The sequence below is a fragment of the Chanodichthys erythropterus genome, chromosome 2 (assembly GCF_024489055.1).
Source record: "Chanodichthys erythropterus isolate Z2021 chromosome 2, ASM2448905v1, whole genome shotgun sequence".
Classification (NCBI taxonomy): Eukaryota; Metazoa; Chordata; class Actinopteri; order Cypriniformes; family Xenocyprididae; genus Chanodichthys; species Chanodichthys erythropterus.
In genome coordinates, this window is record NC_090222.1 from 34,724,168 (window position 1) to 34,736,378 (window position 12,211).

The 12,211-nt window shown below is 38.2% G+C and overlaps 1 protein-coding gene across 2 annotated transcripts in view; it reads left to right on the forward strand.

Moving 5' to 3' along the window:
• Window positions 1–12,211, forward strand: part of otud7b (OTU deubiquitinase 7B) — a 32,836-nt gene that overhangs the window by 958 nt on the left and 19,667 nt on the right. The gene's annotated exons all lie outside the window — the stretch shown is intronic.

Below are 12,211 nucleotides of genomic sequence, written 5' to 3' on the forward strand. Positions count from 1 at the left end.
ACCTGATCTGCATCCTCACTTGTTATCTTCATAAGATTATATTAAGCTGAAGATCATAAAATTGCAAATATGTATATTTAATCAGAAGAAGACTATTGTGTGTGTGTGTGTTTGTGTGTATAATTTAATTTAATCTAATCATTTTTGTCCAAAAAAAGTGCAATTTTAGCTGCATTAATATATTTTTATATGAAAATGAGTTTAACTCTTATAGAACTGAACAACACTTTTGAGAAATATCTAACTCCAGCCATGTTTATTCGACATGGAACTTGTTGCCTGCACATGGGCACTGCCATGTTGACTTTACGTCATGCAATTGACTGATAAAATATTCAAAATTATAAGCAGTCTTTGCTGGAGTGTTTAAACTAACAGTGATGTTGATCCTAGACATGGCAGTAATCACAATCAAATGACATCAGAAACGTCATACATCCAGGCCAATAGATGTCATTAGCCAGGTTTCCATTACAGATTTGTGCAATTTGAAGGGTAATGGAGACATAACTAATGAAAATTACAAAAACCTCTGGTACTCTATTGAAAAACAAGAGTTAGATAAATGCAAACAATATTTCAGCATCTTTAACTGTATAATACAGCAACTGAACTGTTTTGTTGTGTGATTGCAGTTTCACTAAGATGGGTGCAATGTTTTTCACTGACCCAAATGTGTATGTGAAATTGTAAGGAATTTAATTAATAATCAACTTTTTCCACAACTGTCCTACTTATTGCGTCTTTCTTCTTCTGGTGGAATTTGACAGACTTCAGAGTGTGACGCAGTCATTACCGAACCCCGCTTAAAATGAAAGCTGTGGGCACTTGCTGCCATGGTTTTGATTCCCTACAATGTGTGGGTACGGTTACACTTGGCTCTGAATTATTCAGCTCTGTATTTACAAGCTCTTTTGTCAGCTTGTTGTTTAGTGAAGGCAGCCACCCCTAAACATGAAAGTAGGACATGCAAACAAAGTCTTGGGTTTTTAGACAGTTTGGAGCTTGTTTTTCTCTTGTGTGGACCTTGAAAATAATCATAGCTAAGCCTTCGTAGTTTAAACAGACCCATTCTTCAGCCTCATTATGACTTTTTGTACTTGCACAGTTGACACGAACATTGACATTAACTTTCTTTTCAACATGATTTTAAAGCATTTATTTGTGTAAGGGAGAGTATGTTGTAGATGTAGTTTTTCCACCAACTTTTTCTTTTCTCTAGTACATTTCAGTAGTTCATGAGCTGTTACAAATTAAGTTTTAAAGGGAACCTATAATGCCTCTTTTACAAGATGTAATATAAGTCTCTGGTGTCCCCAGAATGTGTCTGTGAAGTTTCAGCTCAAAATACCCCACAGATCATTTACTATAGCTTGTCAGATTTGCCCCTATTTGGCTGTGAGCAAAAACACACCGTTTTTGTGTGTGTCCCTTTAAATGAAAATGAGCTGCTGCTCCCGGCCACTTTCCAAAAGAGGGTGGAGCTTTAACTTCAGTTGCTCAAAAACGACAAAGCTGGAGAATCTCACGCAGCCAAAATAACGATTGTCAGTAACGGTGTTCAGTCTTACATTGTTCAAACCGGAGTCGACACTGATGGAGAGACTCAGGAAGAAGTTACAACTTTTAGAATGAAACTGGACGTTTCTGAATGGTTAGTGAATAAATGTATGTAGTTGCTGTGGAGTTGATTCAACTCATCCACTAGCATGTGCCGTCATGTTAATCTTTTGTGCAAATCCAGCATTGAATTGACCCTTGTTCGTGAAGCAGTCTGGCGTAAAATGACGGCATGGTAACAACACTCTTCCTCTTCTCTAAAGCAGCCCAACATGGCCTCACCCCCTTTGTTGCATGCTCCCGGGGGGCGGGGTTTATGTAAATTTTGGGGTTTGTGATGTCGCTAACCGGGGAAGAAACTTGTTGTAGTCCCTACCAGCCATTTGTTGTGGTCCTTAAAAAGCGATTTCTGTAAAAGAAAATATCTCCCTTTGCATTGAACCTTGAGCATCATAACTTTGCAGATGTTATTTATGCTCTAACGGCAACATTACATGCTAACTAAAGTTAAAAAAGTGAAATCATAATCAAGGACCCCTTTAAAAGTAGAAATATTTCATGCAGTGTCTAGATTAATGCACAATAATTGCAATACAATTTAAAAAATATTCTTTGGCGTAATTGTAGATTGAGTTTAGCTTGTCACACCCCAAGACAGGTTGAACTAAGTGAATATTTTTGTTTAATATCTAAAGCAGGATGTCTTAACATTTTAACTGTGCTGTCCTATTAACCCATAGTTGTCTGTTTGATTGTAGGCTCTTATTTTAATTCAGAATGTTCATACTAATATGATAGTGTGTTGCTCTTAGGTTTACATCCACTGTTCTATCATTGTTTTACCAGGCTTACAGTTTACACAGTACCTCAAAGGCCTCCCTTAATACTAGGAAAAGTGTGTTGTTTTATGTATGGTTTGCAGTAAACAGGTTGAAAGTTAGCTACATGATCTTAGAGCTTTTTGCTCTGAGTCATACTCTATTTACAGCACACCTGAAACTGAAGAACAAGAGTGGACTGTGCTTTGGAGTTCTGTTCTCCATTATTTGTTAGTCTGCTACATGGTTGTGTCTCTGTGCCGTTATTATTGGTTTTTGGGAACTTTTAATTGTTTTAACAGTTTAGAGAGTGTGTTAATAAAGAAAACATGCTGTTAATCATGTTTAAGTGGTCAGCATAGTTCATCAATAGAGTCAGGAATTGTTCAATAATCATTATTTGGGTTGGGCCAGTTTGCGGCAGTGTGCATGTTTGTTATAAGAATGTTTTACTGTCACTGTTTTAAAAGTGGTACCTGCCCAAGATTATTGAAGTATGCTCCTTCAGACACCTGATAACCGATGCTTATATTCAATGCTTCACATCACTCTGTATTTGTGTAATTCCTTATTTCACTTATTTATTTTTCAGAGCTAATTGAGAGCTGGGTGTCAGGTAAGAACCTGCAGGTACTACTTGTTAATTATGAAAATTTAAGTGGTGTCCCCTCACCAATGGGTTTGAGAACAGCAGGTGAATGAGGGCAGGTGGGGCAGAGACTCCATATCACTTACAGTCTTATCCACTGAGCCAAAAGGCTCCCACAACAATCATCTGCCCCAACAAACAGACATCATATTAAATTGATACAAGACCCTATTAGACATTTAACTGTTTAAATGTAGAGAAACTGTTTTTGCTTTATGTCGAGCCAACATGAGCCGGAAGCCATCAGCAATTTGCCCTTGAGCAAAGCACTTAGGTCTAGCCGGTTGATCCGGAGGTATTGAAAGTGTTTGCTGAGTGACTGACCGCTAACATTATCTTTAGTTTGAGAGCATCGTCTCTGACTTGTGTTTTATGATGCTAAGCTAGGGCTGGATGATTAATTGAATAGTAAACGAAATTCAGAATCTCTAGCCAACATAATTTTCCCATGCCGGTTATTTAGTTTTTTTAATCCTGTTAATACTTTCCCCTTAAAAACATACTACCGTGTGTGTAGTCATGTGACTACGCCCCGTCCGGGCAGCAGCATGAAAGCAATACGGAGGCAAACTCACAAAAGTTTGTCAACTGTATGAGTTTAAAGGCTTTCCAGTTTGAACATTCAAGTGATTTTCCACCATTGAAGAACAACAATATGGAAAACACCTCACTTTAGTGCCCGCGAGCTGTTTTCTGTGACACAGAGAGCTGAGCCGATCCGATCCGTGTTGTTTTTGACAAGGTGCGAGCCCTGAAGCCAGATCACTTTCACTTGCGTCTTCACTATACTTTGTCAATTGTATGTTTTAAGGATTGCCAGTTTGGACATTCAAGCAATTTTAGACCCTGGGATGTGTATCATTATATTGAGCTACTACGCTGATGCATTGTGGCACACAAACACTCATACAGACAGTAGCTGCACATCACGTGAAGATCGCGTGCACAGAGAGGAGCGCAGAAACTCGTTGTCAATGCCGTCCTGTTTATCACTAAAGTAGCTTAGAAACTCAAATTATAGCATGTGTTTTTTTTCTGCTTTTGAAGTAACTACTTACAACCCACAGCTTTACAATTAATAGAGAGACGGTATGACTAATTCATACGCAATCAGTAGGGCTGGGTACCGAACTCGATACTTTTTAGGTACCGATTGAACTGCCTCGATACTACCGAGTATCGAAAAGTGTCTTGTCATTCGGTACCAAATTTCGGTACCTCAGAATGGAGCCGAGGAGAGGGGCGGAGAAATGCTTTCGCTGTCTCGTTGAGGAGCAAGTAACGTTGCGCTACATTGTTATTTATATCTAAATATATAAAACTATACGCGCGAGAGAGACCCTATGTGCGAGAGCGCAATTGAATCAACGGTTTCGTTTTCAGTTTATCTCCGAATGGACGGGTGAGAAACGGCTGTTTATGTGAGCAGCCGGTTCACTACAGATACTGTTAACAGAAAACAAAAGTGTAGCACTGCCTGCAGAAACAGCGGAACGCACAATGTTTTTTGTAGTCTAAGCTAAGGTACAACACACAGCAGCTTTACATCAGCGTTCGTTCCTCAAGTCTATGGAAACACGCGACCGGTTCATGACAGGCTCGTTCGCCTGCACGAGCACAGGCTCTGCCTCTGGCTCCAGAACGCGAACAATTCTGCTGAAAAAGAGGTATCAGCGTCCTCCTGATACTGCGGATAATTTGCGGGTCGGGCCAAGTAATAAAAAAAAAAAAAATAACATTCAAATTAATTGCGGGTGGATGAGAGATGAATCATTAATGTGTTGATTTTAATAAAGACACAGAACTCTTATTTCACGGTAAGACGCAACGAACTTGCGTCACTCTTACTTCCACTTTGATCTTGTTAATAATAATTAATTTTTTGAAGAACAATTGCTGAGTGATTTTAAAAAAGAGCCTCACATACTTAATTTTTGCATTGAAAATTAAACTTTATTAAAACTATTTGCACTGATTTATTGTGTTGGGTAAATTTTAATTTGTGCTTTTTTTATTCCCCGCAGTGGCTCAGGAGATGAGTCTTTGAGTCTGAAAAAAAGTCAACAAAGTTAAAATATAAAACCAAAGATTTTTTTGAGGTTATGTAATCTTGTTTAAACATATTTTATAAAACTGGTACCGAAAAAGGTATCGTTTAGGTATCGGTATCGAAGTCAAGGTATCGGTATCGTCTCGTATCGAAAATTTTTGAACGATACCCAGCCCTAGCAATCAGTCTCTGATTAATGCGTTCAAATAACTGTACTGTACTAATTTATCTGTATCTGATTTTCAACTAACAGAAATCTGTAAGAAAAGTTACAAACCACAGATAAAATAACTGCTGAAAGTGAGCTATGTCAGATCACTCTTTCACCAGGAAAAAAAATCCACCTTTAATAGTCAAGCATATTTACAGTACAAACATTGTCATTGGTCTATGAGGGCAAAAAAACAAACAAAAAAATCGTTCATTAATCATAATCGAGGTAAAATGTTCAATTAATTGAAATTTTGATTTTAGGTCATATCGTCCAGCCCTGTGTTAAGCTGTAGCTTTAAAATGCAGGTTTTTTTCTACAGAACGGAGCTTCTAGGAACTAGCTGTTCTCTTGGTTTCTCCAAAGGGCCTTCTGACGACAGCCAGTGCCCACGGTTTGATTCATTACTCCGGAGAGTCCCACTAGCAGCATACCTCGCTGCCCCAGACCTATGTGTCAACTTCACAGCATTCTTTAAGAAACCACAATTCTTCAGAGCGCCAGAGATTATACTGTGAAACAAAAGCAGGACCGCTAGTCCAAACAGTGGCCAGAGAGTCAAAAAAACAATGTAACCGTCAGTTTACTGTCAGTGCACTGTCACTGGGCCCAGTGTCTGGTGTGAAAGTGTGTTGATCACATGGCTCATTCCTCATGCCCTGAACATCAGTCTTGATCTGGAGCAGCTGTAATCCTATCCCAGAGAAGCTGAAGAGGAGTCTTTCGCCTGGGATGACATCACAGGGATTGACGTAAAGATGCCTGGCTGTCGAGCTAGCAGCACGTGGATATTCACATGAGCAATAGCTGCCTTAGGCTGTGGATAATTCGTGTTGAGCTGCTGTTGCACACACTTTAGGCGCCTTTAGTTTGTTGTATGGTCCAAATGTCCTTCTTGATTATATATTTGTTTGCTGTAGAAGAAATATTACTTTTGCTATTTACCCTAGTGAATTGGTTTGTTTGAAGGGTTTTATTTGAACAACAAAGCAGTTAAGCTTGACTTGCTTAAACGTTTTGTACAGATAAGTTTCTTAGTTTACTCGTGGTCATGGTAGACTTCTTTTGCTTGATGAAAGGAAGCAGCAGCACTGGATAAAATCTCATTAAATACATATGCCTTTTAAGAATAATGTGTAAATCAAAACACAAACCACACCCTGCAAGCTTAATGTGGATTGCATAACCATGTCTGAGTAAATACAACAACAGTCACTTGAATTCATCATTCAAGCAACAATAGCATCCTTTGTAGGAGCCGCAGCTAGATTCCCATGGCACAGTGAGCATTGCACATTTTTCAAATGACAGAAGCTGCCTGACATGATCGTGCACTTTATACCTTTTATACCTGCTCAGAAGGCTAGTTTTCTAAGGTGTGTTTGTGAAATTCAAATACATAATTGTTACAGTCAGATATGGATTGAATAGGGGAAACCCAAATCATGTACACACAGTACAGTATGACTCTTTGTCCAAACATTGTTTAGTTTAGGTTGGCACACTCCCCTGCACTGTAAAAACTTTGGCGGATTGTTTGCCAGGGTCAATGAAAACATAACTGCTGCTATCTTTTATTATTATCTTATTATCTTTTTTTGCAGACAGCAGTAGTCTTAGCCATGAAGCAGAATTGCCATTGTGCTACCAAGATGGCCGGCCCAGATGGACTATTTTTGCATTTCCTTCACTGATTTTGGGTGAAAATCTGTGGAGTTCTGCAAAATGGATTTAAATGTCATAAAAAGTGTTAAATGGGCCACTACACTTTTATTGGTAACTGAAAGAATCTGTTGAAGCAGATGTTGTGTGGGCTTGCTGATAGGCTTATCTCTTAGTGTTTGTATTGTAAGGTAGACTTTAGCAAACTCTGAATATTCCCATACAAACTCTTTAAGCTTTTTAAAAAGCACTGCCCTCTGTAGATGTTCTAGCTCAGTCTCTGGTAACTAGCATTTACAGTATATACACACCATAACTTGTTGCTATGTTTCCACTGTCCTGAAGTCAGTGACACATTAAAGGGGACCTATAATGCCCCTTTTATAAGATGTAATATAAGTCTCTGGAGTCCCCAGAATGTGTCTGTGACGTTTCAGCTCAAAATACCCCACAGATCATTTATTATAGCTTGTCAGATTTGCCTCTATTTGGGTGTGAGCAAAAACATGCCGTTTTTGTGTGTGTCCCTTTAAATGAAAATGAGCTTCTGCTCCTGGCCGGCTTTCCAAAAGAGGGTGGAGCTTTAACTTCAGTTGCTCAGCAACGACAAAACTGGAGAATCTTACACAGCCAAAATGAGGATTGTCAGTAATGGTGATCAGCCTTACATTGTTCAAACCGGAGTTGGACACTGATGGAGAGATTCAGAAAGAAGATACAACTTTTAGTATGAACGGTTATTGGATAAATTTATGTAGTTGCTGTGGAGTTGATTAAACTCATCGACTAGCATGTGCCGTCATGTTAATCTTTTGTGCAAATCCAGCATTGAATTGATCCTCGTTCGTGAAGCAGTCTGGCGTACAATGACGGCATGGTAACAACACTCTTCCTCTTCTCTAAAGCAGCCCAACATGGCCTTTGTTGCATGTTCCCGGGGGCAGGGTTTATGTACATTTTAGGGTTAGTGATGTCACCAACCCGGGAAGAAGCTTGTTGTAGACCCTACCAGCCATTTGTTGTAGTCCTTAAACAGCTAATTCTTTAAAAGAAAATATCTCCCTTTGTATTGAAATTTGAGCATCATAAATTTGCAGATGTTGTTTATGCTCAAACAGCAACATCACACACTAACTAAAGTTAAAAGGTGAAATCATAATCTTATTGGTAGCTGAAAGAATCTGTTGAAGCAGATGTTGTGTGGGCTTGCTGATAGGCTTATCTCTTAGTGTTTGTATTGTGAGATATATGTAGACTTTAGCAAACTCTGAATATTCCCATACAAATTCTTTAAGCTTTTTAAAAGGCTCTGCCCTCTTTAGATGTTCTAGCTCAGTCTCTGGTTACTAACATTTACAGTATATACACACTATGTTTCCAGTGTCTGTCCTGAACTCAGTGACACATTAATCATTCCAGAGACAAAAAAACAAAAAACAAGATTGCTTTGATCTTTGTTCCTCTTTAAATAATTTACTGTACTTTTTGTAGACTGTAGTTACAGGATTGGCTGCGAGCAAGTCTCATTGTGAAATATGTCTCAGTCATATCAGTAAAGTGCATTGTGTTCTGTGGTATTCATAGCGTGGGGGTTTGCCAGATTTCATGCCCTCCTGTTTCCCCTCTCACTGCTGTCTGTTTTGCAGACTTTACTTTGTACTTTGTGTTGCTTTTTTTGGACTATGATTATATGTGGCTATTTTTAGTAGTCAAGAACAGGCTTTTCTAAACTTGGCACTTTGCTGATAAGAGCTCGAACGTGCGTTGGAAGCTCTAGTCCCACAGAGCGTTCCAAGATATTTACATTACATTTACAGGACGTCTCTGTTGTTAGACTTTTGACCCATTTTCTAATATTAGAATTGACATAAAAATAGTTTTGTTATCATTTATTATTATTATTATTATTATTATAAATATTATTATTTGTATTAATTTTATTTAATAAAATATTTAACTTTTTTTTCTATTTAATATTTAAATTTAAATTTTTTTGCTTCAGGGAATATGATCTCAGACTGAGGATGGACAAGACATAAGGCTTGACCTATCAACTAGTTATGGCTCGATACCACAATTTTGGCGTCGGTACAGTACCACAATCTAATATCGTAGTATCGATATTAAATCGGTACCATAAATGTCTATTGTGCACAATTTTACTCATTCTCACAGGTTTCGCGTTTATAAAGCGGGGAAATTGCCACAGATATTTATTAACACAGATTATCACATCAAATCAGTAATGCGATACAACACTTTCACTTGCGTTTCGGGACAGCTGATGGAAATCACTTGCCCACGTCTTTTTAAATCTTGCCAATTTGAACATTCAAGCGATTTTGATATCATTCAGTAGTAAAATATCTAGCGTCCGCCAGACTGCCTTCCGTATTCAACTTGCGAAGAAAGATTAACTGATGTTGTGTGTAAGTTGAATATGGAAGGCGTTGGACGTAGCATAAGCGTTTTGAACTGTGAGAGGCATTACACTTTAGGTTGAATATGGAAGCCGGTCTGGTGGAAGCTAGATATGTTACTTTATAACTTGTTCAATTTGGATATTTTCTTACACTAACACATCGTTTCACTTCAGAAAGCCTTTATTTAACCCCCGAAGCTGTGTGGAGTACGTTTTGCTTTGGATGGATGTACTTTCTTCAACTCATACTCATTGGTCCCTTTCACTGCCATTATAAAGCTTGGATGTGTCAGAATATTTATTAGTATAACTCCGACCGTGTTCATCAGAAAGAAGGTCATATATACCTATGATGGCTTGAGTGTGAGTAAAGCTTGGGAGTTTCATTTCAAAGTGAACTAATCCTTTAAGTGCAAATTTTATGAGATATAATTATTATTGGTTCGCTGGAGCTTTCCTGTTATTTAAACGATATAATCTTATGTATGCGTTGATCAGTGTTAAAAGAAAATGTCTAAATTAGATCATTTGAATGATTCACTCACCTGTCGATCTCTTAATGTCTTGTACAAGTCAGGACGGGCAAGTGACCGATGCTTGGCAAGGTTTGATAAGTTCTTCATCACTTTTATAAGCAAAGTAATTCCAAATTTCACTTCTACTGCCCTCTTCATTAATTAGTTTTGGGCATGTTGAGTGAGATTCAACTGCTTTATCCATTTTGTTCTTCTGTGTTGCCACGTTTGGCAGTTTCACGTCAGTTTGGGTAGCACACTACCACGTAGCGGTGAACTTTGGAACGGCAAAATGAGCAAAATCATGATATCAAATCATTTTAAATAAAATATATACTGGTATACCTCGCAACATTGTAGAACTTCTTGATAAGTAGAAAAAAAAATCGATATTAAGGGGATAGTTCACCCAAAAATGAAAATTTGTACTCATTTACTCATCCTCAAGTTGTTCCAAACCTGTATTTATTTCTTTGTTCTGCTGTACACAAAGGAAGAAGGCAGATCTCGCCCCCCATTGACTACCGTAGTAGAAAAAAAATACTATGGTAGTCAGTGGGGGTCGAGATCTGCTTGGTTACAAACACTCTGGCAAATATCAAATATCTTTGTGTACAGCACAACAAAAAATATGTATACAGGTTTGGAACAACTTGAGGGTGAATAAATGAGGACAGAAAATTCATTTTTGGTTGAACTATCCCTTTAAGACCAGAAAAGGAAGATGACTGAACATAGCATGTATTTTCTTTAAAAATTATTTATTTTGTTCCTCTTTATTACCAGGAAATGGCAAACACAATTGAACATATTGATTAGGAGTCACAGGGGACTGCATTTGGACTGTTTAGCACATTTGCTTAACTGCAAATGGACAAATTAACAGTGACTCTATGCCCCTGCTAAACAATTGGTTTGCTTTGAACTAATGACCTTTTTAATGAGGGCTGGAGAGGATGCTGAAGAGCATATATCAGTGGTGCAGTCCCTGAGTTTCCAGAGAGCTTACACATCCCCACCCAACCCCCTGAGACTGTTCTTTGCTGTCAGGCCTCAGGGTCTCATCATTGCACAGCCTGTCTTGATGCAGTAGCGAAAGGGTGCAAACTGGGTTTGAAAGCAAACCGGCTCGATCTCCTCTTTGCCGCATCTCACAGCCCTAGCAGTGATGTTACATAATAATACTACGCATCCCATGCCTAAACAGATTACGCCAGCATCAAGCAGTTCAGTTTGCTAGGCTCATCAGATCATTGTAAGACTTCATTGGACATTGTTAAATTCATGCATTTGTTAATTATTCATTTTGTTCATGATATGATGCTTCATGCACTGTTGTAATTTATATACGCACATTTTCATCTCAAGAATGTGCTATTTTATCAGCTTGTAAGACAGAATTTTTAAATATCAAATATGTTCCCGTTGGCTTGATTTTTGTTGCTTCTCTCAGTATTTAGTTAGAACAGAAAAATTACTTGACAGTGACACTCAGATGGTCGTGTCGCACCTGGTCAGGACATGGTGTGAGAGTGACAAAGTGTTTGAGTTGTGATTGACAAGCAGCCTCTTTTTCACTCAAGCTCAGCAGTGGTGGCTGCCTGATACCAGTTGGGCTCATTAATGCAGCTCTAAAAGCCATGGGGGACCATTCATTCAGTTACCCTTCATCAGTGACTTCTGGTGAGGAGGTCTGCTCCGAACCTCAGAAATCCTTTTATCTCTGAGTTTTTTCTTCCAGTATTGACATTACTAATTTGGATTATGAACAGCAGATGGCTGGTTAGTGTTTTATCTTGCTCATTTATGCTGGTGTTGTGCACTAGTGAGTTCATTAGCTCTGCATGGGCAGACAACACCTGAAGGGAAGCATCCCTATTCTTGCTGGGAGCATTTATAACATTCAAACAAACTTCTTGAGCTGCTCATTCTGCTGTCATTAACTCTGTGTGCTAGACCAAAATTGCAGACTAACATTAGCAACTTTTGAAATTAGTTAAAACCTCATGCAAAAAGATTATAAACTAGTTGATATGCGTATGGACACATTAAGAGCAAATGTACTGTAACTCATTAACAGTAGTATTAGTTTCCCCTTTAAAGTTGCAAAAAGTAGCTAGAGATTTGCCAGCACTGTGTGAATTCTGAGTCATTTTCTTTCTTTTCCCTAACTGAAAAAATTAAGCTTGTTTGCTCGTCAAATTGCCCGTCTTGAGTATCATCGTAAACATAGTCGGTTATTTCTTAAGTGAATTAATTATTGTTGTATTTATTTGTGTCTTTGATTATTTGTTTTTATTTTATTACTGACTGTATGTAACAAC